Source organism: Pan paniscus, chromosome 13 (genome assembly GCF_029289425.2).
Source record: "Pan paniscus chromosome 13, NHGRI_mPanPan1-v2.0_pri, whole genome shotgun sequence".
Classification (NCBI taxonomy): Eukaryota; Metazoa; Chordata; class Mammalia; order Primates; family Hominidae; genus Pan; species Pan paniscus.
Window position 1 is genome coordinate 42,909,806 of NC_073262.2, and position 27,304 is coordinate 42,937,109.

The 27,304-nt window shown below is 37.8% G+C and overlaps 1 long non-coding RNA gene across 32 annotated transcripts in view; it reads right to left on the bottom strand.

Moving 5' to 3' along the window:
- ZNF285CP (zinc finger protein 285) overlaps nucleotides 1-26,887 on the bottom strand; it is a 355,913-nt gene extending 329,026 nt beyond the window's left edge. For 3 of the 32 annotated variants that reach the window (XR_008624488.2, XR_010109370.1, XR_010109368.1), the window contains exons 1-3: nucleotides 26,424-26,688; nucleotides 25,418-25,571; nucleotides 24,206-24,275 (exon numbers count right to left, since the gene is read on the bottom strand). This is a non-coding gene — a long non-coding RNA (zinc finger protein 285). Of the gene's footprint in view, nucleotides 1-570; nucleotides 13,712-13,790; nucleotides 14,033-18,584; nucleotides 18,723-24,205; nucleotides 24,276-24,404; nucleotides 24,664-25,417; nucleotides 25,572-26,423 lie in introns of those variants that run through there. The other 29 variants (XR_010109347.1, XR_010109348.1, XR_008624494.2 and 26 more) reach the window with 26 other exon arrangements.
- Nucleotides 26,888-27,304: the final 417 nt, after the last annotated feature.

Consider the following 27,304-nt stretch of genomic DNA (forward strand, 5'->3'; position numbering starts at 1 on the left):
GACAGAAGTATTCTCAGAAACTACTTTGTGATGTGTGCATTCAACCCACAGAGTGGAACCTTTCTTTTCATAGAGCAGTTTTGAAACACACTTTTTGTAGAATCTGTAAGTGGACATTTGGAGAGCTTTGAAGCCTATGATGGAAAAGGAAATATCTCACATGAAAACTAGACAGAAGCATTCTCAGAAACTAGTTTGTGATGTGTGTACTCAACTTACAGAGTTGAACCTTTCTTTTGATAGAGCAGTTTTGAAACACTCTTTTTGTAAAATCTGCAAGTGGACATTTGGATAGCTTCGAGGCCTGTGGTGGAAAAGGAAATCTCCTCAAATAAAAACTAGACAGAAGCATTCTCTGAAACTTATTTTTGATGTTCGCATTCAACACACAGTGTTGAACGTACCTTTTCTAAAGCAGTTTTGAAACACTTTTTTCGTAGAATCTGCAAGTGGGTATTTGAACTGCTTTGAGACCTTCGTTGGAAATGGGAATATCTTCACATAGAAACTAGACCGAAGCATTCTCAGAAACTTATTTGTGATTTGTGCATTGAACTCACAGAGTTCAACTTTTCTTTTGATAGAGCAGTTTAGAAACACTAATTTTGTAGAATCTGCAGGTGAACATTTTTCATACTTTGAAGCCTAGGGTTGAAAAGGAAGTATCTTCACATAAAAATCACACAGAAGCATTCTCAGAAACTTCTTTGTGATGTTTTCATTCAACTCACAGAGTTGAATATACCTGTTCATAGTTTGCATTCAACTCACAGAGTTGAACATACCTGTTCATAGAGCAGTTCTGAAACACTCTTTTCTATGAATGTGCAAGCGGATATTTGGACTGCTTTGAGGCATTTGTTTGAAACGGGTATATATTCACATATAAGCTAGACAGAAGGATTCTCAGAAACTTCTTTGTGATGTGTGCATTCAATTAACATATTTGAACCTTTCTTTTGAGAGAAGAGTTTTGAAACACTCTTTTTGTACAACCTGCAATTGGACATTTGGAGAGCTTTGAGGCCTGTGGTGGAAAAGAAAATATCTTCACATAAAAACAAGACAGAAGCATTCTCAGAAACTTCTTCGTGATGTTTGCATTCAACTCACAGAGTTGAACACACATTTTCTTAGACCAGTTTTGGAACACACTTTTCGTAGAATCTGCAAGTGGAGGTTTGGACTGCTTTGAGGCCTTCGTTGGAAATGGGAATATCTTCACATAAACTATAGAGAGAAGCATTCTCCGAAACTTCATTGTGATGTGTGCATTCAATTCACAGAGTTCAGCCTTTCTTTTGATAGAGCAGTTTTGAGACACACTTTTTGTAGTATCTGGAAGTGGACATTAGGTGAGCTTTGAGGCCTATGGTGGAAAAGGAAATATCTTCACATAAAAACCAGACAGAAGCATTCTCAGAAACTACTTAGTGATGTTTGCATTCAACTTGCAGAGTTGAACATACCTGTTCATAGAGGAGTTCTGAAAAATTCTTTTTTTAGAATCTGCAAATGGATATTCGCACTGCTTGGAGGCCTTCATTGGAAACGGGAATATCTTCACATATAAGCTAGACAGAAGCATTCTTAGAAACTTCTACGAGATGTTTGCATTCCACTCACAAAGTTGAACCTTTCTTTCCATAGAGCATTTTTGAAACACTCTTTTTGTAGAATATGGAAGTGGACATTTGGAGAGCTTTGAGGTCTGTGGTGGAAAAGGAAATATCTTCACCTAAAAACTAGACAGAAGCATTCTCAGAAACTTCGTTGTGATGTTTGCATTATACTCAGAGTTGAAAATACCTTTTCTTACAACAGTTTTGAGACATTGTTTTTGTAGAATCTGCATGTGGATATTCGGACTGCTTGGAGGCCTTCGTTGGAAATGGGAACATCTTCACATAAAAACTAAACAGAAGCATTCTCAGAAACACCTTTCTGATGTGTGCATTCAACTCACAGAGTTGAACCTTTCTGTTTGTAGAGGAGCTTCGAAACACTCTTTTTGTAGAATCTGCAAGTGGACAATTGGAAAGCTTTGAGTCCTGTGGTGTGAAAGGGAATATCTTCACATAAAAACCAGACAGAAGCATTTTCAGAAACTTCTTTCTGATGTTTGCATTCAACTCACAGAGTTGAACATAACTTTTCATACAGCAGTTTTGAAACAATCTTTTTGTAGAATCTGCAAGTGGATATTTGGAGTGCTTTGAGGCCTTCGTTGGAAATGGGAATAACTTCACATAAAATCTAGACAGAAGCATTCTCAGAAACTTCTTTTTGATGTGTGCATTCAACTCACAGAGTTGAACTTTTCTTTTGACAGAGCAGTATTGAATCAATCTTTTTGTAGAATCTGGAAGTGGACAGTTGGGGAGCTTTCAGGCTTATGGTGGAAAAGGATATATGTTCACATAAAAACCCTACAGAAGCATTCTCAGAAACATTTTTGTGATGTTTGCATTCAAATCACAGAGTTGAACCTAGCTTTTCATACAGCCGTTTTGAAACACTCTTTTCGTAGAATCTGCAATTGGATATTGGGACTACTTTGAGGCATTCTTTGGAAATGGGAATATCTTCACATAAAATCTAGACAGGAGCATTCTCAGAAACTTCTTTGTGATATTTGCATTCAAATCACGCAGTTGAACCTTTCTTTTGATAGTGTAGTTTTAAAAAACTCCTTTGTAGAATCTGTATGTGGACATTTGGAAAGCTTTGAGGCCTATGTTGGAAAAGGAAATATCTTCACATATAAGCTAGACAGAAGCATTCTCAGAAACTTTTTTGTGATGTGTGCATTCCACTCACAATGTTGAACCTTTCTTTTGATGGAGCAGTATTGTAACACTCTTCTTGTAGAATCTGCAAGTGAAAATTTGTAGTTCTTTGAGGCCAATCATGGAAAAGGAAATATCTTCACATAAAAAACAGACAGAAGCATTCTCAGAAACTTCTTTGTGATGTTTGCTTTCAACTCACAGGGTTGAACATACCTTTTCATAGAGCAGTTCTGAAACCCTCTTTTCGTAGAATCTGCAAGTGGATATTTGGATGGCTTTGAGGCCTTCTTTGGAAACGGGAATATCTTCACATATAAGCTAGACAGAAGAATTCTCAGAAACTTCTAGGTGAAGTGTGCATTTCACTCATAGATTTGAACATTTCTTTTGATAGAGCAGTTTTGTAACACTCTTTTTGTAGAATCTGCAAGTAGACATTTGGAGAGCATTGAGGCCTGTGGTGGAAAAGGAAATCTCTTCACTTAAAAACTAGACAGAAGCATTCTCAGAAACTTTTTTGTGATGTTCGCATTCAACTAACCGAGTTGAACATTCCTTTTCTAAGAGCAGTTATGAAACACTTTTTTCATAGAATCTGCAAGTGGATAATTGGACTGCTTTGAGGCCTTCATTGGAAATGGGAATATCTTCACATAAAAACCAGACAGAAGCATTCTCAGAAATTTCTTTGAGGTGTGTGCATTCAACTCATGGAATTGAACCTTTCTTTTGATAGAGCAGTTTTGAAACACTCTTTTGGTAAAATCTGCAAGTAGTCATTTGGAGATCTTTGTGGCCTACGGTGGAAAAGGGGTTATCTTCACATAAAAACTACACAGAAGCATTCTCAGAAACATTTTTGTGATGTCTGCATTCAACTCACAGAACTGAACTTTTCTTTTGATAGAGCACTTTTGAAACACTCTTTTTGTAGAATCTGCAAGTGGATAATTGGAAATCTTTGAGGCCTGTTGTGGAAAAGGTAATATCTCCACATAAAAACGAGACAGAAGCATTCTCAGAAACTTCTTTGAGATGTTTGCATTTACCTCACAGAGTTGAAGGTAACTTTTCATAGAGCAGTTTTGAAACACTCTCTTCGTAGACTCTACAAGTGGATATTTAGACTGTTTGAGTCCTTTGTTGGAAACGAGAATATCTTCACATAAAAACTACACAGAAGCATTCTCAGAAACTACTTTGCGATGAGTACATTCAACTGACGTAGTTGAACTTTTCTTCTGATAGAGCAGTTTTGAAACACACTTTTTATAGTACCTGCATGTGTACATTTGGTGAGCTTTGAAGCATACGGTGGAAAAGGAAATATCTTCACATAAAAACTAGACAGAAGCATTCTTACAAACTTCTTTGTTATGTGTGCATTCAACTCACAGATTAGAAACTTTCTTTTGATAGAGCAGTTTTGAAACACTCTTTTTGTAGAATCTGCAATTGAATATTTGAAGGGCTTTGAGGCCTATGGTGGAAAAGGAAATATCTTCAAATAAAAATCAGACAGAAGCATTCTCACAAACTTCTTTGTGAAGCTTCCATTCAATTCACAGAGTTGAACGGAACTTTTCATAGAGCAGCTTTGAAATACTCTTTTTGTAGAATCTGCAGGTTGATATTTGGACTTCTTTGAGGCCTTCGTTGGAAATGGGAGTATCTTCACACAAAATCTAGACAGAAGCATTCTCAGAAATTTCTTTGTGATGAGTACATTCATCTGACAGAGTTGAACCTTTCTTTTGATAGAGCAGTTTTGAAACACTCTTTTTGTAGAATCTGCAAGTGTACATTTGGTGAGCTTTGAGGCATACGGTGGAAAAGGAAACACCTTCACATAAAAATCAGACAGAAGCATTCTCACAAATTTCTTTGTGATGTTTGCATTCAACTCACTGAGTTGAACATAGCTTTTCATGCAGCAGTTTTGAAACACTCTTTTCGTAGAATCTGCAAGTGGATATTTGGACTGCTTTGAGGCCTTCTCTGGAAACGGGAATATCTTCATATAATATCTAGACAAAAGCATTCTCAGAATCTTTTTTGTGATGTGTCCATTCAACTCACAGAGTTGAACCTTTCTTTTGATAGAACAGTTTTCAAACACTCTTTTTGTAGAATCTGGAAGTGGACATTTGGGGAAATTTGATTTCTATGGTTGAAAAGATATATCTTCCCATAAAAACCAGACAGAAGCATTCTCAGAAACTACTTTGTGATGTTTGCATTCAACTCACAGAGTTGAACATACCTGTTCATATAGGAGTTCTGAAACACTTTTTTCATAGAATCTGAATGTAGATAATTGGACTGCTTTGAGGCCTTCGTTGGAAACGGGAATATCTTCACATAAAATGTAGACAGAAGCATTCTCAGAAACTTCTTTCTTATGTGTGCTTTCAACTTACAGAGTTGAACCTTTCTTTTGATGGAACATTTTTGAAACGGTGTTTTGGTAAAATCTCCAATTGGACATTTGGAGAGCTTTGAAGTATACGGCGGAAAAGGAAGTAACTTCACATAAAAACTAGACAGAAGCATTCTCAGAAACTTCTTTGTTATCTGTGCATTCAACTCACTGAGTTGAACCTTTCTTTTGATAGAGCAGTTTCAAACACTCTTTTGGTATAATCTGCAAGTGAACATTTGTAGTGCTATGAGGCCGATGGTGGAAAAAGAAATATCTTCACATAAAAACCACAGAGAAGCTTTCTCTGAAACTTCTTTGTGATGTTTGCATTCAACTCACAGAGTTGAACATAACTTTTCATGGAGCAGTTTTGAAACACTCTTTTCGTAGAATCTGCAAGTGGCTATTTGGAATGCTTTGAGACCTTCATTGGAAACGGGAATATCTTCATATAAAAACTAGACAGAAGCATTCTCAGAAACTACTTTGTGATGTGTGCATTCAACTAACAGAGTTGAACCTTTCTTTTCATAGAGCAGTTTTGAAACACTCTTTTTAGAATCTGAAAGTGGATATTTGGAAAGATTTGAGGCCTACGGTGTAAAAGGAAATATCTTCACATAAAAACCAGACAGAAGCATTCTCAGAAATTTCTTTCAGGTGTGTGCATTCAACTCACGGAGTTGAATCTTTCTTTTTATAGGGCAGTTTTGAAACACTGTTTTGGTAAAATCTGCCAGTGAACAATTGGAGATCTTTGGGGCCTACGGTGGAAAAGATGTTATCTTCCCATATAAACTCCACAGAAGTATTCTCAGAAACTTCTTTGTCATGTGTGCATTCAACTCACAGAATTGAACTTTTCTTTTGATAGAGCAGTTTTGAAACACTCTTTTTGTAAATTCTGCAAGTGGATATTTGGAAATCTTTGAGGTCTATTCTGGAAAAGGAAATATCTCCACACAAAAACCAGACAGAAGCATTATCAGAAACTTCTTTGTAATGTTTACATTCACCTCACAGAGTTGAAAGTAACTTTTCATAGAGCAGTTTTGAAACACTCTTTTCATAGAATCTGCATGTGGATATTTAGAGGACTTTGAGGCCTTCTTTGGAAACGGGAATTTCTTCACATAAAAGCTAGACAGAAGCATTCTCAGAAACTTCTTTGTGATGTGTGAATTCAACTCACAGAGTTGAACCTTTCTTTGCATAGAGAAGTTTTGAAACACTCTTTTGGTAAAATCTGCAAGTCGACATTTGGAGATCTTTGAGGCCTACGGTGGAAAAGGAAATATCTTCACATAAAAACTAGACAGAAGCATTCTCGGAAACTTCCTTGTGATGTGTATATTCAACTCAAAGAGTTGAACCATTCTTTTGATAGAGCGGTTTTGAAACACTCCTTTCATAGAATCTGCAAGTGGACATTTGGAAAGCTTTGAGGCCTATGGTGGTAAAGGAAATACCTTCACATAATAATCAGACAGAAGCCTTCTCAGAAACTTCTTGGTGATGTGTGTATTCAACTCACAGATTTGAACAAAACTTTTCATAGAGCAGTTTTGAAACACTCTTTTCCTAGAATCTGCAAGTGGATATTTAGACTGCTTTGATGTCTTTGTTGGAATCGGGAGTATCTTCACATAAAATCTACACAGAAGCATTCTCAGAAACTTCTTTTTGATGTTTGCATTCAACTCACAGAGTTGAACTTTTCTTTTGAAAGAGCAGTTTTGAAACACTGCTTTGTAGAATCCGAAAGTGGACATTTGAACAGCTTTGAAGCGTATGGTGGAAAAGGAAATATCTTCACATAAAAATCAGACAGAAGAATTCTCAGAAACTTCTATGTGATGTTTAATTTCAACTCACGGAGTGGAACATACCTTTTCTTAGACCAGTTTTGAAGCACTCTTCGTAGAATCTGCCAGTGGATATTTGGACTGCTTTGAAGCTTTCTTTGGAAACGGGAATATCTTCACACAAATAATAGACAGAAGCATTCTCAGAAACTTCCTGGTGATGTGTGCATTCAACCCACATATTTGAACATACCTGTTCATAGAGTAGATTAGAAAAACTTTTTTTGTAGAATCTGCAAGTGGACATACAGAGAGATTTGAGGCCTGTGGTGTAAAAAGAAATATCTTCACATATGAGTGAGACAGAAGCATTCTCAGAAGCTTCTTGGTGATGTTTGCATTCAACTCACAGAGTTGAACATGTCTTTTCTAAGAGCCGTTTTGAAATACACTTTTTGTAGAATCTGCAAGTGCATATTTGGACTCCTTTGAGGCCTTCGTTGGAAACGGGAATATTTTCATATAAAAACTACACAGAAGCATTCTCAGAATCTTCTTTGTGATGTGTGCATTCAACTCACAGAGTTGAACCTTTCTTTTGATTGAGCAGTTTTGTAACACTCTTTTTTAGCATCTGCTAGTGGACACTTGAAAAGCTTTGAGGCCTATGGTGGAAAAGGAAATATCTTCACATAAAAACGAGACAGAAGAATTCTCAGAAACTTCTTTGTGATGTTTGCATTCAACTCACAGAGTTGAACCTAAATTTTCATACAGCAGTTTTGAAACACTCTTTTCGTAGAATCTGCAATTGGATAATTGGACTGCTTTCAGACTTTTGTTAGAAAGGGGAATACATTCACATAAAATCTAGACAGAAGCATTCTCAGAAACTTCCTTGTCATGTGTGCATTCAACTCACAGAGTTGAACCTTTCTTTTGATAGAGCAGTTTTGAAACACTCCTTTTGTAGAATCTGCAAGTGGACATTTGGAAAGCTTTGAGGCCAATGGTGAAACAGGAAATATCTTCACATAAAAACCAGACAGAAGCATTCTCAGAAACTTATTTGTGATGTCTGCATTCAACTCACAGAGTTGAACGTAACTATTCAAAGAGCAGTTTTGAAACACTCTTTTCGTAGAATCTGCAAGTGGATATTTAGGCTGCTTTGAGGCCTTCGTTGGAAACGGGAATATCTTCACATAAAACTAGACAGAAGCATTCTCAGAAACTTCTTTGTGATGTGTGCATTCAACTCACAGAATTGGACCTTTCTTTTGATAGAGCAGTTTTGTAACATTCTTTTTGTAGAATCTGCAAGTGAATGTTTTAGTGCTTTGAGGTCTATGTTGGAAAAGGAAATATCTTCACATAAAAACCAGTCAGAAGCATTCTAGGAAATTTCTTTGTGATGTTTGAGTTCACCTCACAGAGTTGAACATACATATTGATAGAGCAGTTCTGAAGCACTCTTTTGTAGAATCTGTAAGTGGATATTTGGACTGCTTCGAGGCCTTCGTTGAAAACGGGAATATCTTCACATATAAGCTAGACAGAACCATTCTCAGAAACTTCTTTGTGATGTGTACATTAAACTCACAGAGCTGAACCTTTCTTTTGATAGTGGAGTTTTGAAACACTCTTTTTGTAGAATCTGCAATGTACATTTTGAGAGCTCTGAGGCCTATGGTGGAAAAGGAAATATCTTCACATACAAGCAGACAGAAGCATTCTCACAAACTCCTTTGTGATGTTTGCATTCAACTCACAGAGTAGAACATACCTTTTTATACAGCAGTTTTGAAACCCTCTTTTCGTAGAATCTGCAAGTGGATATTTGGACTGCTATGAAACCTTCGTTGGAAATGGAAATATCTTCACATAAAATGTTGACAGAAGCATTATCAGAAACTTCTTTGGATGTGTGCATTCAACTCACAGAGTTGAACATTTCTTTTGATAGGGCAGTTTGGGAACCCTCTTTTTGTAGAATCTGGAAGTGTACATTTGTAGAACTTTGAGGCCTATGGTGGAAAAGGAAATATCTTCACATAAAAACCAGACAGACGCATTCTCAGAAACTACTTTGTGATGTTTGCATTCAACTCACTGAGTTGAACATACCTGTTTAGAGGAGTTCTGAAACACTCTTTTCTTAGAATCTGCAAGTGGTTATTTGGACTGCTTTGAGGCCTTCATTGGAAACGGGAATATCTTCACATAAAATCTAGACAGAAGCATTATCAGAAACTTCTTTGTGATTTGTGCATTCAACGCACAGATTTGAACCTTTCCTTTGATAGAGAAGTTTTGAAACAACCTTTCGGTAAATTCTGCTATTGGACATTTGGAGAGCTTTGAAGCCTACGGTGGAAAAGGAAATATCATCACATAAATACTACACAGAAGCATTCTCAGAAACTTCTTTGTGATGTTTGCATTTCATTCACAGAGTTGAACCTTTCTTTTGTTAGAGCAGTTTTGAAACACTCTTTTTGTAGAATCTGCAACTGGACGTTTGGAAAGCATGGAGGCCTATTGTGGAAAAGGAAATATCTTCACATAAAAACAAGACAGAAGCATTCTTAGAAACTTCTTTGTGATGTTAGCGATCAACTCACAGAGTTGAAGGTAACTTTTCATAGAGCAGTTTTGAAACACTCTTTTTGTTGAATCTGTAAGTGGATATTTAGACTACTTGGAGGCCTTCATTGGAAATGGGAATATCTTCACATAAAAACTAGACAAAGGTGTTCTCAGAGACTTCCTTATGATGTTTGCTTTCAACTCACAGAGTTGAACATTCATTTTCTTAGAGCAGTTTTGAAACACAATTATCGTAGAATCTGCAACTGGATATTTGGACTGCTTTGAGGCCTTCGTTGGAAATGGGAATAACTTCACATGTAAGCTAGACAGAAGCATTCTCAGAACTGTCTTTGTGATATGTGCATTCAACTCACAGAGTTGAACCTTTCTTTTGATATAGCAGTTTTGAAACACTCTTTTTGTAGAATCTGCAAGTGGACATTTGGAAAGCTTTGAGGCCGATGGTGGAAAAGGAAATATCTTCACATAAAAACAAGACAGAAGCATTCTCAGAAACTTTTTTGTGATGGCTGCATTCAACTCACAGAGTTGAACATACCTATTTATACAGCAGTTTTGAAACACTCTTTTAGTAGAATCTAAAAGTGCATATTTAGACTGCTTTGAGGCCTTCGTTGGAAAAGGGAATATTTTCACATAAACCTAGACAGAAGCATTCTCAGAAACTTCTTTGTGGTGTTTGCATTCAACTCACAGAGTTGAACATACTTATTTATACAGCAGTTTTGAAACACTCTTTTCGTAGAATCTGCAAGTGGATATTTGGACTGCTATGAGGCTTTCGTTGGAAACAGGAATATGTTCACATAAAATCTAGACAGAAGCATTCTCAGAAACTTCTTTGGATGTGTGCATTCAACTCACAGAGTTGAACCTTTGTTTTGATACAGCAGTTTTGGAACACTCTTTTTGTAGGATCTGGAAGTGGACATTTGAAGAGTTTTGAGGCCTATGTTGGAAAAGGAAATATATTCACATAAAAACCAGACAGAAGCATTCTCAGAAACTACTTTGTGATGTTTGCATTCTACTCGCAGAGTTGAACATACCTGTTCATAGAGGAGTTCTGAAACACTCTTTTCTTAGAATCTGCAAGTGGTTATTTGGACTGCTTTGAGGCCTTCGTTGGAAACGGGAATATCTTCAAATAAAATCTAGATAGAAGCATTCTCAGAAACTTCTTTGTGATGTGTGCATTCAACTCACAGAGTTGAACCTTTCTTTTGATAGAGCAGTTTTGTAACACTCTTTGTTGTAGAATCTGCAAGTGAACATTTTAGTGCTTTGAGGCCTATGTTGGAAAAGGAAATATCTTCACATAAAAAACAGTCAGAAGCATTCTCAGAAATTTCTTTGTGACGTTTGAATTCAAGTCACAGAGTTGAACATATACATTGATAGAGAAGTTCTGAAGCACTCTTTTCATAGAATCTGCAAGTAGATATTTGGACTGCTTCGAGGCCTTCGTTGGAAACGGGTATATCTTCACATATAAGCTAGACAGAACCATTCTCAAAAACTTCTTTGAGATGTGAACATTAAACTCACAGAGCTGAACCTTTCTTTTGATAGAGCACTTTTGAAACGCTCTTTTTGTGGAATCTGCAATGCACATTTGGAGAGCTCTGAGGACTATGGTGGAAAAGGAAATATCTTCACATACAAACAGACAGAAGCATCTCACAAACTCCTTTGTGGTGTTTGCATTCAACTCACAGAGTTGAACATATCTTTTTATACAGCAGTTTTGAAACCCTCTTTTTGTAGGATCTGCAAGTGGGTATTTCGACTGCTATGAGGCCTTCATTGGAAACGGGAATATGTTCACATAAAATCTAGACAGAAGCATTCTCAAAAACTTCTTTTGATGTGTGCATTCAACTCACAGAGTTGAACCTTTTGATAGAGCAGTTTTGGAACACTCTTTTGGTAGAATCTGGAAGTGGACGTTTGTAGAGCTATGAGGCCTATGGTGGAAAAGGAAATATCTTCACATAAAAACAAGACAGAAGCATTCTCAGAAACTACTTTGTTATGTTTGCATTCTACTCACAGAGTTGAACATACCTGTTCATAGAGGAATTCTGAAACACTCTTTTCTTAGAATCTGCAAGTGGTTATTTGGACTGCTTTGAGGCATTCATTGGAAACGGGAATATCTTCACATAAAATCTAGACAGTAGCATTCTCAGAAACTTCTGTGTGATGTGTGCATTCAACGCACAGAGTTGAAACTTTCTTTTGATAGAGCAGTTTTGAAACACCCTTTTCCTAAAGTCTATGAGGGGACATTTGGAGAGCTTTGAAAACTATGGTGGAAAAGGAAATATCTTCGCTTAAATACTAGACAGAAGCATTCTCGGAAACTTCTTTGGGATGAGTGCATTTCACTCACAGAATTGAACCTTTCTTTTGTTAGAGCAGATTCGAAACACTCTTTTTGTAGAATCTGCAAGTGGACGTTTGGAAAGCTGTGAGGCCTATTGTGGAAAAGGAAATATCTTCACATAAAAACAAGACAGAAGCATTCTCAGAAACTTCTTTCTGATGTTTGCATTCAACTCACAGAGTTGAACGTAACTTTTCATAGAGCAGTTTTGAAACACTCTTTTCTTAGAATCTACAAGTGGATATTTAGACTGTTAGAAGCCTTCATTGGAAACGGGAATATCTTCACATAAAAACTAGACAGTAGTATTCTCAGAAACATATTTCTGATGTTTGCTTTCAACTCACAGATTTGAACATTCATTTTCTTAGAGCAGTTTCAAAACACCCTTTTCGTAGAATCTGCAAATTGATATTTGGTCTGCTTTGAGGCCTTCGTTGGAAATGGGAATATCTTCATAGATAAGCTAGACAGGAGCATTCTCAGAAACTTCTTTGTGATTTGTACATTCAACTCAGAGAGTTGAAGCTTTCTTTTGATAGAGTGGTTTTGAAACATTCTTTTTGTAGAATCTGCAAGTGGACATTTTGAGAGCTTTAGGCCTGTGGTGGAAAAGGAAATATCTTCTTCACATAAAAACTAGACGGAAGCATTCTCAGAAACTTCTTTGTGAGGTGTGAATTCAACTCACAGAGTTGAACACTTCTTTTGATAAAGCAGATTTCCAGCTCTCTTTTGGTAAAATCTACAAGTGGACATTTGGAGAACTTTGAAGCTTACGGTGGAATGGGAAATATCTTCACATAAAAACTAGACAGAAGCATTCTGAGAAACTTCTTTGTGATGTGTGCATTCCACTAGCAAAGTTAAACCTTTCTTTTGATAGAGCAGTTTTGAAACACTCTTTTTATAGAATCGGCAACTGGATATTTGGAAAGATTTGAGGTCAATGGTGGAAAAGGAAATATCTTCACATAAAAACCAGATAGAAGCATTCTCAGAAACTTCTTCGTATTGTTTGCATTCAACTCACAGAGTTGAATATTTCTTTCCATAGAGCAGTTTTGAAACACTCTTTTTGCAGAATCTGCAAGTGAACACTTTCAGTGCTTTGAGGTGTATGGTGAAAAAGGAAATATCTTCACATAAAAACCAGACAGAAGCATTCTCAGAAACTTCTTTCTGATGTTTGCATTCAATTCAGAGTTGAACATACCTGTTCCTAGCTTGCATTCAACACACAGAGTTGAACTTTTCTTTTGATAGAGCGGTTTTCAAACAATCTTTTTGTAGAATCTACAAGTGGACATTTGGAGAGATTTGAGGCCTGTGGAGGAAAAGGAAATATCTCCACATAAAAACTAGACAGACGCATTCTCAGAAAATTCCTTGTGATGTTTGCATTCAAATCACAGAGTTAAATATACATGTTCACAGAGTAGTTCTGAAACACTCTTTGCATAGAATCTGCAAGTGGATATTTGGACTGCTTGGAGGCCTTCATTGGAAACGGGAATACTTTCACATATAAGCTATACAGAAGCATTCTCAGAAACTCCTTGGGGATGTGTGCATTCAACTCACAGAGTTGAACCTTTCCTATGATAGAGCAGTTTCGAAACATTCTTTTTGTAGAATCTGCAAGTGGACATTTGGAGAGCTTTGAGGCCTGTGGTGGAAAAGAAAATATCTTCACATAAAAACTAGACAGAAACATTCTCAGAAACTTCTTCGTGATGTTTGCATTCAACCCACTGAGTTGAACATACCTTTTCTTAGAGCAGTTTTGAAACACTCTTTTCGTAGAATCTGCAGGTGGATGTTTGGACTGCATTGAGGTCTTCGTTTGAAAAGGGAATATCTTCAAATATAAGCTGGACAGAAATATTCTCAGAAACTTCTTTGTGATGTGTGCATTCAACCCTCAGAATGGAACCTTTCTTTTGATAGAGCAGTTTTGAAACACTCTTTTTGTAGAATCTGGAAGTGGACACTAGGAGAACTTTGACGCCTATGGTGGAAAAGGAAATATCTTCACATAAAAACCAGACTAAAGCACTCTCGGAAACTACTTAGTGATGTTTGCATTCAACTTATAGAGTTGAACATACCTGTTCATAGAGAAGTTCTGAAACACTCTTTTCGTAGAATCTGCAGGTGGATATTTGGACTCCCTGGAGGCCTTCATTGGAAACGGGAATATCTTCACATAAAAACTAGACAGAAGCATTCTCAGAAACTTCTTTGTGATGTGTGTATTCAACTCACAGAATTGAACCTTTCTTTTGACCGAGCAGTTTTGAAACACTCATTTGGTAAATTTGAAAGCTGACATTTGGAGAACTTTGAGACGTATGGTGGAAAAGGAAATATCTTCACATAAAAACTCAACAGAAGCATTCTCAGAAACTTCTTTGTGATGGTGAATTCAACACACACAGTTGAACCTTTCTTTTGATAGAGTAGTTTTGAAACACTTTTTGTAGAATCTGCAAGTGGACATTTGGAAAGCTTGGAGTACTATGGTGGAAAAGGAAATATCTTCACATAAAAACCGGACAGAAGCATTCTCAGAAATTTCTTTGTGATGTTTGCTTTCAACTCACAGAGTTGAACATACCTTTTCTTAGAGCAGTTTTGAAACACTCTTTGCATAGAAACTGCAAGTTGATATTTGGACTGCTTTGAGGCCTTCATTGGAAACGAGTATAGCTTCACATAAAAACTAGACAGAAGAATTCTCAGAAACTTCTTTTTGATGTGTGTATTCTTCTCACAGAGTTGAACATACCTTTTTTTTTCTTTTTTTTTATTATACTTTAAGTTCTAGGGTACATGTGCACATTGTGCAGGTTAGTTACATATGTATACATGTGCCATGCCGGTGCGCTGCACCCACTAACTCATCATCTAGCATTAGGTATATCTCACAATGCTATCCCTCCCACCTCCCCCCACCCCACAACAGTCCCCAGAATGTGATATTCCCCTTCCTGTGTCCATGTGATCTCATTGTTCAATTCCCACCTATGAGTGAGAATATGCGGTGCTTGGTTTTTTGTTCTTGTGATAGTTTACTGAGAATGATTATTTCCAATTTCATCCATGTCCCTACAAAGGACATGAACTCATCATTTTTTATGGCTGCATAGTATTCCATGGTGTATATGTGCCACAGTTTCTTAATCCAGTCTATCATTGTTGGACATTTGGGTTGGTTCCAAGTCTTTGCTATTGTGAATAATGCCACAATAAACATACATGTGCATGTGTCTTCATAGCAGCATGATTTATAGTCCTTTGGGTATATACCCAGTAACAGGATGGCTGGGTCAAATGGTATTTCCAGTTCTAGATCCCTGAGGAATTGCCACATTGACTTCCACAAAGGTTGAACTAGTTTACAGTCCCACCAACAGGGTAAAAGTGTTCTTATTTCTCCACATCCTCTCCAGCACCTGTTGTTTCCTGACTTTCTAATGATTGCCATTCTAACTGGTGTGAGATGCTATCTCATTGTGGTTTTGATTTGCATTTCTCTGATGGCCAGTGATGATGAGCATTTTTTCATGTGTCTTTTGGCTGCATAAATGTCTTCTTTTGAGAAGTGTCTGTTCATGTCCTTCACCCACTTTTTGATGGGGTTGTTTGTTTTTTCTTGTAAATTTGTTTGAGTTCTTTGTAGATTCTGGATATTAGCCCTTTGTCAGATGAGTAGGTTGTGAAAATTTTCTCCCATTTTGTAGGTTGCCTGTTCACTCTGATGGTAGTTTCTTTTGCTGTGCAGAAGCTCTTTAGTTTAATTAGATCCCATCTGTCAATTTTGGCTTTTGTTGCCATTGCTTTTGGTGTTTTAGACATGAAGTCCTTGCCCATGCCTATGTCCTGAATGGTATTGCCTAGGTTTTCTTCTAGGGTTTTTATGGTTTTTTTTTTTTTATGGAGTCTCGCTCTGTTGCCCAGGCTGGAGTGCAATAACGTGATCTTGGCTCACTGCGACCTCCGCCTCCTGGGTTCAAACAATTCTCTGCCTCAGCTTCCCGAGTAGCTGGTTACAAGAGCCTGCCACCATGCCCGAATAATTTTTTTTTGTATTTTTAGTAGAGACGGGGTTTCACCACATTGGCCAGGCTGGTCTTGAACTCCTGACCTCGTGATCCACCCGCCTCTGCCTCCCAAAGTGCTAGGATTACAGGTGTGAGCCACCGCGCCCAGCCAGTAATCTTAACTACGATTTTAGATTGAAAGTAAAATGAGCAGAATCTATGTCTATGTATACTAATTTCCAATTTGCCAATAGAAATGTTAGACTCTAGCAACAATTATTTTAGCAGTTGTTATAAAAGTTTATATCTTAATGTTAAAAAATATCCTCAAACCTCCTCCTAAATTGTACTTTAACTAGAGTAGAAATGAGTCAATCATTAACTGGATATGACATATTAAGGAATTCTTGTTAATTTTACAAGGTCTGATAATGACATAGTATAACGTATAAAAGTAAAGAACAAAACAGGTGATGAGAGAAAGACATACCACGTTAAGAAATGTACATTTATGTGCTTATGGGTAAAATGATGTAATATCTGTGATTTTACTTAAAATTTTCTAGGAAAAATTGTGTGTGGGAGTGTGTATGAAATGAAACGAGATTGGCAAAATATTGATAATTAATGCTGGGGCCTGGGCACATGGGGGACTTATTATATTCTTCTATGTATGGATTAGTTTGGATATTTCCATAATAAAAAGGTTTTAATGATTGAGTTAATTCCACTGCACAAAATTTTCTATTCAACTAAACATTTCATGCCTTTCTTAATCAATTTTAAAATACATAAAATTTTAGCTAAAATGAAGTTGGACCCTTATCTAACACCAAATACAAAAAGTAACTTAAAATAGACCAAAGACCTAAATGTAAGAGCTAAAGTTATAAAACTTTTAGAAGAAAATGGGAAAAGCTTCATGAAAATGAATTTGGCAATGATTTCTTATATAGAACATCAAAGGCACAGGCAACAAAAGAAAACACAGACAAACTGGACTTCATCAGAATTAAAAACTTTTGTGCATCAAGAACCACTGTCAACAGAGTAAAAGGTAACCCAGAGAATGGAGACAATATTTGTAAACTACATACATTATAAGGAATTAATAGCCAGACTATATAGAGAACTCCAAAAAGACAAATACCACAATTCAAAACTGGGCAAAGGATATACACGGACATTGCTCCAAAGATGATATACAAATGGTCAATAAGCACTCGAAAAGACGCTCAACATCACTAGTCACTAGGGAAATATAAATCAAAACCATAATGCAATGCCACTTCACACCCATTAAAATGCTATTATCAAAACAAACAAAAAACAGAAACCAAGAAAACCAGAAAAACAAATGTTGGGCAGGATGTGGAGAAACTGAAACCCTCTGCAATGCTGGTGGGAAAGTAAAATGGTGCATGTATTTAAGTGCCACTGAAGTGTACACGTAAAAATAGAAAAATTGGCAAATTCTATATTCTGCATATTTTACCTCCACACACACACAAAATCAATGGAGAAAAAGAAAATTAATCAAAATTAAAATTTCAGCTAAAGACGATTAGAAAGCAATAAAACTAATGACAATTTAGGTGACTGAGTTATAGCTACAATTGTTTTCAGTAAAGGAAATAATACTTTATTCAGAATCATTATGAACGGTGTTATGATTAGCAAGTCTTTCTTATAAATGTAATAGTTAATAATTTTAAATTAGTTTTATTTTGTATGTTCTATGCCACGTTCACCAAGTACAATTAATATTAAATAAAATCATTTAAATATAATATCTCATTAATGTTTTGCAAATGAAGAAGAAATTTCTGGCAGAGAAGCTCCTCAAAATTTTCACCCTCTGTCCAAGTGGGGAAATGATACAATAACATTACTTATAATATTGTCAACTGAAAAAGAAATTACTTTGAGCAGATGCCAGTATTTTTTCTCAATGAGATTTCAAAGAGTAAGAAAGCTAAACACAGTATCATCAAGAATTAAATGTGAGCATTCTGCCTACTTTCTGCAAGTGGCCTACATTCAACCTTTGGAGGTATGCTTATATGTTTAACGACTAAAGTAACATAACATAATACTTAACGGTGCCACTCGGGGGTTTTAGCTGTGAAAAAGCAGTGGATCCTAAGAACAGTGGGCACTGAAGTTGCCTGTCTGTACGTCAGGTTACAGCTCAAGCTGTGTATATGCTGCAGACGCCCAAGCTGAATTTAAGAGAATCCGCTCTAAAACATTACTTGCTATTTAGACACATGCTTAAAGTTGTTTCCTTTTAAACCTTAGGCAGATGGTGAAATATTCCCGCTGTGTTGTCTCACAATGCATAACAAAGCTTTTCACATATTTTCACATAGTTGAGAATGTTTCCATATGTCTGGCATGCCTGTAATCCAGCACTTTGAGAGGTAGAAGCAGAAGAATCACTTAAGCCCAGGAGTTCAAAATCAGCCTAGGCAACAAAAGGAGACCCCCATCTCTACAAAAAAATTAAGAAATTACCTGGGTATGGTGGTACGAGCCTGTGGTCCCAGCTACTCGGGAGTCTGAGGTGAGAGGATTGCTTGAGCCTACAAGGTCGAGGGTGCACCGAGCCATGATCATGTCACTGCACTCTAGCCTGAGCAACAAAGCAACAGCCTGTCTCAAAAAAAAAAAAAAAAATGGCCCGATGCACCAGTGTCATGGCTGATAAGATACTCCCAGGGCACCCTCATTCTAGCATCAAGGCTGTGAGACAGCTCACCTCACCTTCTGACTAACCCAGTGCTTCTGTGCTAAGGACCCCCTTAAATCTCTACCTTCATTTTGTGCTTGGCACAAAGGAATGATATATCTTAGATTTGGAAATGGAATTTTCTTCCCAAATCTTACTGTAGTCTAAATACCCTTCACAGACCTTCTATTAACCCATAGCTTACTTAGCTTTAGTTCCTGGGTAAATCAAATCTGTGTCTTGCAAACTACGATGTTGTAAGTTCAATTGCTTCTGAATCTAGCAGAGCTCAGTGAAACTATTTGTTTACAGACATGCTCATTTTTATTAATGTCACACATGGTATTCTCCATGTGAAAGACAGAATTTCTTTCATCCTATTTACCAATCCCTTCAGATCCTTGTGAGGAACCAACAGAACAGCTTTAAGAAATTAAAAGGTTTTTTTCTTTCCCTTCACAAATAGGCACATGCTTATTTTTATGGCAAGTTTAGAAAATGCACAATGCAAAAGAGGTGGAAGGACAAAGAGAAAAAGATGCAGAAGGACTTCCTCTTCCAGCCAAGATAGACTTGCCCTCCCACCATGACCAATGAGAAAACTGAAACTGGATAGAATATTTGAGAGAACTGTTTTTGGGGATTGGAACACAGGCAGAACAGGACTGTGATATTTGAGAACAGGAAAACACAGGAGGCAAATCGAACACACACTTCTGTTTTCTGCCCAGTGGCAGTTTCTTGACCATGCAGAGAGAGTTAGAGACCTCCAAAAATGAGGCAATGTCACTGTCACAAAGCTGAGAGTCTTGCAGTGCTAACATGTTTGGAGTTTATAGAATAAGGTACTGGAGAAGAGGGAACTACATACAGGTGAGGCCTAAAAGAGTATGCAAAAGTTCTCTGCAGGTCTGGGGCCAAGGGCTGGGGGGAGTGCATACAGTAGGCAGGCTCCACAAGGCCCATGCAGAGTGGCTGGCACTTCTGAGGGCTGACTGGAGATGCCAGAGATCACACAAATTTGGGACATAGCAGAGTGGAGAGAACTCACCAAATATACCTAGAACATGTGGCTGAGGCCCATGAGGATGAAACTTTCCTAGAGTAAGAGTCACTGTCTAAGTCTACAGGCAAAAACCTAATAAATAAGCACAAACTAACAAAGGCCCAGGCTTGACAGGAGCAAAAGGGTGGTCAAATAATTTAACTAGGCATCAAGACATTTAACAGAAATAAAGGTTAAAATGTTATGAAAATGAAAGACTAAATTTATAAGGAAGACTTAACAATCCTAAATGTGTACACATGACAGCTTCAAAATACTTTAAGCAAAAACTGCTCAAGTAGACAGATCTAGAATTACAGCTGGAGATTTTAACATAACTCTCAATACATTGTAGGATGAGTGAAAAATCAGTAAGGACACGAAGATGTGCATACTCACAAGCTCCACCAGTTGATCTAACTGACATCTAAAGAACACTGAACTACCGGGTGCCACGGCTCATGCCCGTAATCCCAGCACTTTGGGAGGCCGAGGCGGGCGAATTGCCTGAGGTCAGGAGTTTGAGACCAGCTTGGCCAACGTGGTGAAATCCTGCCTCTATTAAAAATATTTTAAAAAATAGCCAGGCATGGTGTCAGGTGCCTGTAATTCCAGCTCCTCTGGAAGCTGAGGCAGGAGAATCACTTGAACCTGGGAGGCGGAGGCTGCAGTGAGCCAAGATCACGCCACTGCACTCCAGCCTGCTGGGCAACAGAGCGAGACTTCATCTCCAAAAAAAAAAAACAAAAAACAAAAAAACCCTGAACCAACATCTGCAGAATACACATCCTTTTCTAGTGCACATGGAAATTCACTAAGAAAGTATGTTCTCCAACTATACTATAAATGAATTAGAAATCAGCAACAATATCATACCTATAATATCTCTATGTAGTAGAACTTAAAAACAATACACTTTTAAATAACTCAAGTGTCCATGAACAGAAAAATCACAGGGAAAACTAGATGATATTTTGAATGGAATGAAAATGAAAACAAAATGTGTTGACTATAACTAAAACTAACATGGAATGAGGAGATCTAACTCCCTTCTTAAGAAGCAATAAAACAAGAGCAAAGTAAACTGAAAATAAGTTAAAGGGAGAAAAAAAAAGACTGAAAATAAATGAAATAAAACATGAAAAAAAGAGAAAATAAGTAATGCTGAAACAAGCTTGTCCAACCTGAGGTTTGCATGTGGCCCAGGCCAGCTTTGAATGCAGCCCAACACAAATTCATAAACTTTCTTGAAACATTGTGAGACTTTTTTGCTTTTTTTCTTTTTTTTTTTTTTAGCTCATCAGCTAATCATTAGTGTATTCTATGTGTGGCCCAAGACAATTTTCCTTCCATTGTGGCCCAGGGAAGCTAAAAGATTGAATACCCCTGTACGAAAAGATCATTAATGATCTAAAATAAATGATCTTATAAAAAATTGATAAACCTCCAGCTAGACTGACTGATCCAGGAAAAAATGGAAAAAACAAAAATTACCAATATGAAGAGACTGCAATACAGATTAGATTCTACAGACTTTAAAAGGATATTAAAGGAATATTCTGAACAATTTTATGCCAATAAATCCAACAACTTGGATGAAATGAAATTTTCCTAAAAGACACAAATTACCAAAACTGACAACAGAAAAATCTGAAAATATCTCTTAAAAAAATCTTAATTTTCCCACAAAAAACTAAAACCAAACCAAACAAAACCCTCTAGGTTCAGATGACTTCACTGGTAAATCCTATCAAACATGTAAAGAAGAAATCATACCGATCTTACACAGCTATTTCCAAAAACAGGGAAGGAGACAGCACTTCCCATCTAATTTTATGACACCCAATATCACCTTGACACCAAAATCAAATAAAGCCATTACAAGAAAAGGATACAAAAGTCCAATATCTCTCATCAACACCAATATAGAAATCTTAAAAAGAAGAAAAACGAACACCTAGAAATCAAATCTAGCAATATCCCAAAAGACAACACACCACAACCAAGTGGGGTTTATCTCAGGGATGTAAAGTTAGTTTAAAAGTTGAAAATGAAACCAATGTTATTCATTGGCAGAATGAAGAAAGTTGTAAAATCATCTCAACAGATACAGAAAGAGACACTGGACAGCATTAAACATCGTTATGATAAAAACTCCCAAGAAACAAAGTTTAAAAGGAATGTCCTCATTTTGATAAAGGTTTTCTCTGCAGATCCTTCAGACGTCATACCATATGGTGGACTACTAAAAGCTTTCTGCCTAAGATTGGAAACAATGCAATTATGCCCATTCTCGTGACTTCTGTTCAACACTATGGAAGCCCTGAACAGTATAATAAACCAATAAAAAGCAAGACAAGACATAACGATTAGAAAGAAAGAAGTAAAACGATAGTCACAGGAAGCATAATTGCAAATTTCTTAGTTTTCTATATAAACAAATCATTAGAAGTAATAAGTGAAACAGACTTATCAGACTACAAAGTCACTATACAAAAATCAATTGTATATCTTCATACTGACAGCAAACAACTGGAAAATCAAATTCAAAAGTTCTACTGACAGTAATGTAAAATGATAAAATACTTAATAATAAATTTTTAAACAGGCATGCAAGACTGCTACATTGAAAATTATGAAATATTGAGGCCCAATATTAAGATGTTGATTCTCCCCTAAATTATCTGGACTCGATACTATTCTCCGAGAAAATCCAACAGGCTTCACTGTAGAAATTAATAAACTAATAGTTAGTAAGTACAAAGTTGGTGGACACACACTACCTTATCTCAAGACTTCATGAAATTATAGCAATCAAGAGAAATATACCAAAAGAAAAACAGACAATCGCTAGAACAGAGTCCAGAAATAGACCAATACATAGAAAGTTAATTGATTTTTTATGAAGATACGAAACTGGATTAATGGAAAAAGGAAACACCAGTGGTGCTGGCACAAATGGCTATCAAGATGTTAAAAAAAAAATTAAATCTTGAAACCAAACTCACACACTGCCAAAAATTAATTTGAGATTAATGACAGATTTAATGTAAAAACTAAAACTATGATGCCTCTAAAAGACAATGTAGAATATTTTCCTGACTTTGGGGTAAGCAAAGATCTCTTAGATCAAAGAGATAAGGCAGTAACCATAAAAAAAAAAAAACTAAGATTTATAAAAATTAAAAGCTTCTGACCATCCTGGCTAACATGGTGAAACCCTGTCACTACTAAAAACACAAAAAATTAGCTGGGCATTGTGGCAAGTGCCTGTAGTCCCAGCCACTTGGGAGGCTGAGGCAGGAGAATGGTGTGAACCTGGGAGGAGGAGCTTGCAGTGAACAGAGATCGCGCCACTGCCCTCCAGCCTGGGCAACACGCCACTGCCCTCCAGCCTGGGCGACAGAGCGAGACTCCATCTCAAAAAAAAAAAAAGCTGTCCATCCAAAAACCACCATTAAGAAACTGAAAAGGTAAAACTCAGACTGGGAGAAAAGACTAATAACACCATCAACTCTTGGCAAGGATGTAACTGGAGAACTAATTCATTCTTGGTGGGAGGGTAAAATAGCACAACCACTTTACAAAATTTTTGGCAGTTTCTTATATAGTTAAACATTCACCTATCCTTTGACACAGCAATTCCATATGTACATATCTACCTTAGATATTCACCCTAATTTTAGAATTGTTGATTTGCCATTACAAAAGCAATGATTCTTCCAGAATATTAGCTTTATACCATTCCATATTTTATATATTTTTTAAGCTACCATAATTTATGAAGATTCAAAATGCAACTTACCAAGTTTTAAAGACAAAAAAAAAAGTATGGAAACAGCTAAACGGAAAACAGGCTGGTTAAGTGTGTTTGGGTCGTTTATTTCCGGTATCATTTACAGGCTACCCTGATATTGTATTTAAAATTTTCATTCGTTTCAGAGTTCACAAAATAATGATTTTTCCTGTGAAGATACTTCGTTTAAGAGACAACTGACTTCTACCACTAAAATGTATACATGTTCAAAGAAAATAACTTGTAAAATATATTTGGTTGAATAACATTTACATTAAGCCTTTAAAATTATGTATCAGAATCTCCGGCTATTAAGCAGTCTAATGGTGCCTACTAAGTCAGAGAGTTGTAATTCTTCTCTCCTGTGCTGTGTTCTGATAATGAAGTAAAGGCATCAGTAGCATTTACTGTGCTAAAGAATAAATGGAATTTACAACTGTAGGTAATATTTAAGCACTTTAAGACAAATATGAATACATCATAAATTTCTAACTAGGAAAATATTTTCAATGAGATCTCAAGAAATGTTAACTTTTTTCAGAATAAAGCACTGAAAACTGACTCACCAACATATCAAGCTGGGTTTCTTCATCTTCTTCTCTTTTTCTCTTCTTATCTTTGCTCTTTTTCTTCTTACTACAGGACATAATTTATATAGATGAGTTTACGTATATTGATTTGTGTGATAAATAAATATTGTAAGATTGAAACTTGGAAGTCTTTTAAGCTGTTTCATTTATAAATTATTGATTTAGGAAGACTTACATTGCTATGCTCTCTTAAATACAGTGCTGAGAATTTGCTTCAGGCTTTGTACATATTATGTTAAAGTTCAAAGCAGATTGTAGAGCCACACTTCCAGATTTTAAATCCTGATTCTGTCACTTCTTAGCTCTGCAATTTTTGGAAAAGGTACTGAATCTCTCTGTGAGTCACTTTCCCCACTTAAAAAGTTAGGATAATAACTTAACTCTTAAGGCTATTGTGAGGATTAAGAGGTAATATGTATCTTCACACATTGCTGGTGGAAATGTAAAATGATGCAGCATCTACAGGAAACAGTTTGGGGTTCCTCAAAAAGTTAAAGAGTTACCATATGACCCAGCAATTTTACTCCTAAGTATGTATACCCAAGGGAAATGAAAACATACACCCACAAAAATAGTTACATAAGAATATTCACACTAGCATTAGTCACAATAGTCAAAAAGGGGAAACAAACTAAATGTTCATCAACTGATGAATGGATGAACAAAATGTTACATCCATACAATGGAATACTACACAGCCATAAAAAGGAACAAGTGCTACAACAATGATGGACCTCAAGAATGTTATAAGTGAAAGAAGCCAGATACAAAAGGCCACGTGTTGCATGATTTCTTAGGAAATATTCAGAATAGGCAATTTCACATAGATAGCAGACTAGTGGTTGCCAAGGACTAGGAGAGGGGGAGGATGGGATGTGACTGCTTTAATGGGTAGGAAGAGATTTCCTTCTGAGATGACGAAAACGCTGAGCAACTAGACAGTGGTGAACCTCTTGAATATATACTAAAAACCACTGTACAAAAGGGTGAATTTTATAATTATGAATTACATCGTAATAAAAAATAAAAAACCAAGAGCGATTTGAAAAAAGTTAATGTGCAAAGTGCCTACAACAATTTCTTGGCACACTATACAAGTGCTATACAAGCATTAATTATGATTATTACGATAATCTTAAGACATTCTTGTCTGCATTTTCATCATAAAGTTTTCAGAAGATAACTCACCACTCCTCACAGGAAATTCACAGAGTAAAAATCTCACATTCATTCAGGATATACCTGCCACTTATTCTGGCATCTTCATGAGCCCAGACTCCTCGAGAGGGTTCTCAAGGGCAGTGGCTTCAGCTCACTCCTTGATACTTTCTTTCCATCTCGCCTAAAAATATCAAAACCTCTGTTTATCACGGAGACCAGGAGGAAATGCTCAATATTTGTATGTACAGTCAACCTCGGGCAAATCTGCCAGTTAAAAAAGAAGCGGGGATATGAGTACACAGGTATTTTTCTCCTAAAGAGTTAACAAATTACCACTACGACCTCCTCCTCACATTTGGCTCAATTTATTTACTGCATATATGTTCTCTCATTTAATCCTCACAGTCTTCTAAAGGTATAAAAACTGGTCTGAAAGTATAAATGTGTAAACGGAGGTTCAAAGATATTTGATCTCTTAATGAGTAAATGGAAGTTCAGACATATTAACCAATTTGCCACAAATTACAAAATTAGTAAATGACAGAGTGCAGGTTCCAGCACATATCCCTATCAAAGCCCATATACACCTCAACCACTGTGTGATTCATCCTGGTTTCATTCTACATATTAGCTTAGAAAAAATTAATCAATAACTTTTCCAGGAAGAGACAATGGAGAAAAGAATAATCCCTAATAAAGGAAGTTATCATCATGAACTACAAGATCAGACTAACGCAGACCCACCAGGCAGAGGCCTGGAGAGATGCCTCAGGGGACCCAAACTCGTGGGTACGGGGCCACGGGTCACCCGCCCGTCTATCCTGTTTCCAGGGTCGTCCGCGCGGGAGGCTGCCCCTCTCTGCACAGGCGCCAGGAACCGCGGTCCAGCCTCCATCCAGCCCGGACAGGGGCCAGGGCGAAGCCTGGGAGGCCACGAAGCCAGCTCTCCGCGCCACTACTTCCACCGGATTCGCGGGGGTGGAGTGCGTCCGAAAAGAACTGAAGAGGCTCCCGCCAGAGCTGCAGGACCCACCTCTTCGCCTTGGTTCCCTTGAACACGAGCTTGGTAGACTTCACATAAGAGTACTCGACTCGCAGAAGTCGGCTCCGGGAGACTTCTGCGCGGAGAGGCTGAAGCCGACTCAGGACGAGTATGTGACCTGGAGCAGCACCAGGGTGGGGAGGAACAGAACTGGAGGCGAAGTAAACACTCCCTGACAGCGTACGTCTGTCCAGAACCCGCCTTCGTCTTGACCCAAACGCTAAATGGCTGAGATTTCCACTTCCGGGTTTCTGCTGGGGAGCTACGGCTGCCGCAGAGGGCCGAAAGGCGCCGCACGCAGCTGCTCCCTCGTTCCCTCTCGAGGAGCCCCTGAGGATTCGCGCCTCCCCGAGGGGAGGAAAGCCCGCCAGAGGCGCCGGTGCTGGCGGTGGCGGGGCTGCCAGGCGCGCTGTGAAACGGCCTCCCGCTAAAGCTGCGGGCTGGCGACGGTCCCCGCGGGGGCGGGAAGCGGCTTAGGCTGTCCTCGTTGGCCTGCGGCGGCGCGGCTGGAAGCGCGGGCCACTCGTGCGGGGGTCACTCAGGGCTGTGCCTCGCGCGACTGTGTGTGCAGGAAACAAGCAGGAAATACCCTAAAATAGAATGAAGCACCATGTTGAGGGCCGCGGACGTCGCGAGTGCTGTGGGAATGTGGGCTGAGGTGGAGAGTTATGGTGGCGCGTGTTACAGGCTCAGGGGTCAGGAAGAAGGCTAATCGTGGAGGCGGCGTCTGAGGAGGGTCTTGAACGCTGGGCAGGCTTTTGCCCGATAGAGATGGAGGAAGCTAGTCCTGTCTGATGGAGGAAACAGGGCGGAGGCATGGAGGGAGCCGTGCAGCGCTGGTGTGAGGAGCCGCGAGCAGGCCAGGCCTGTAA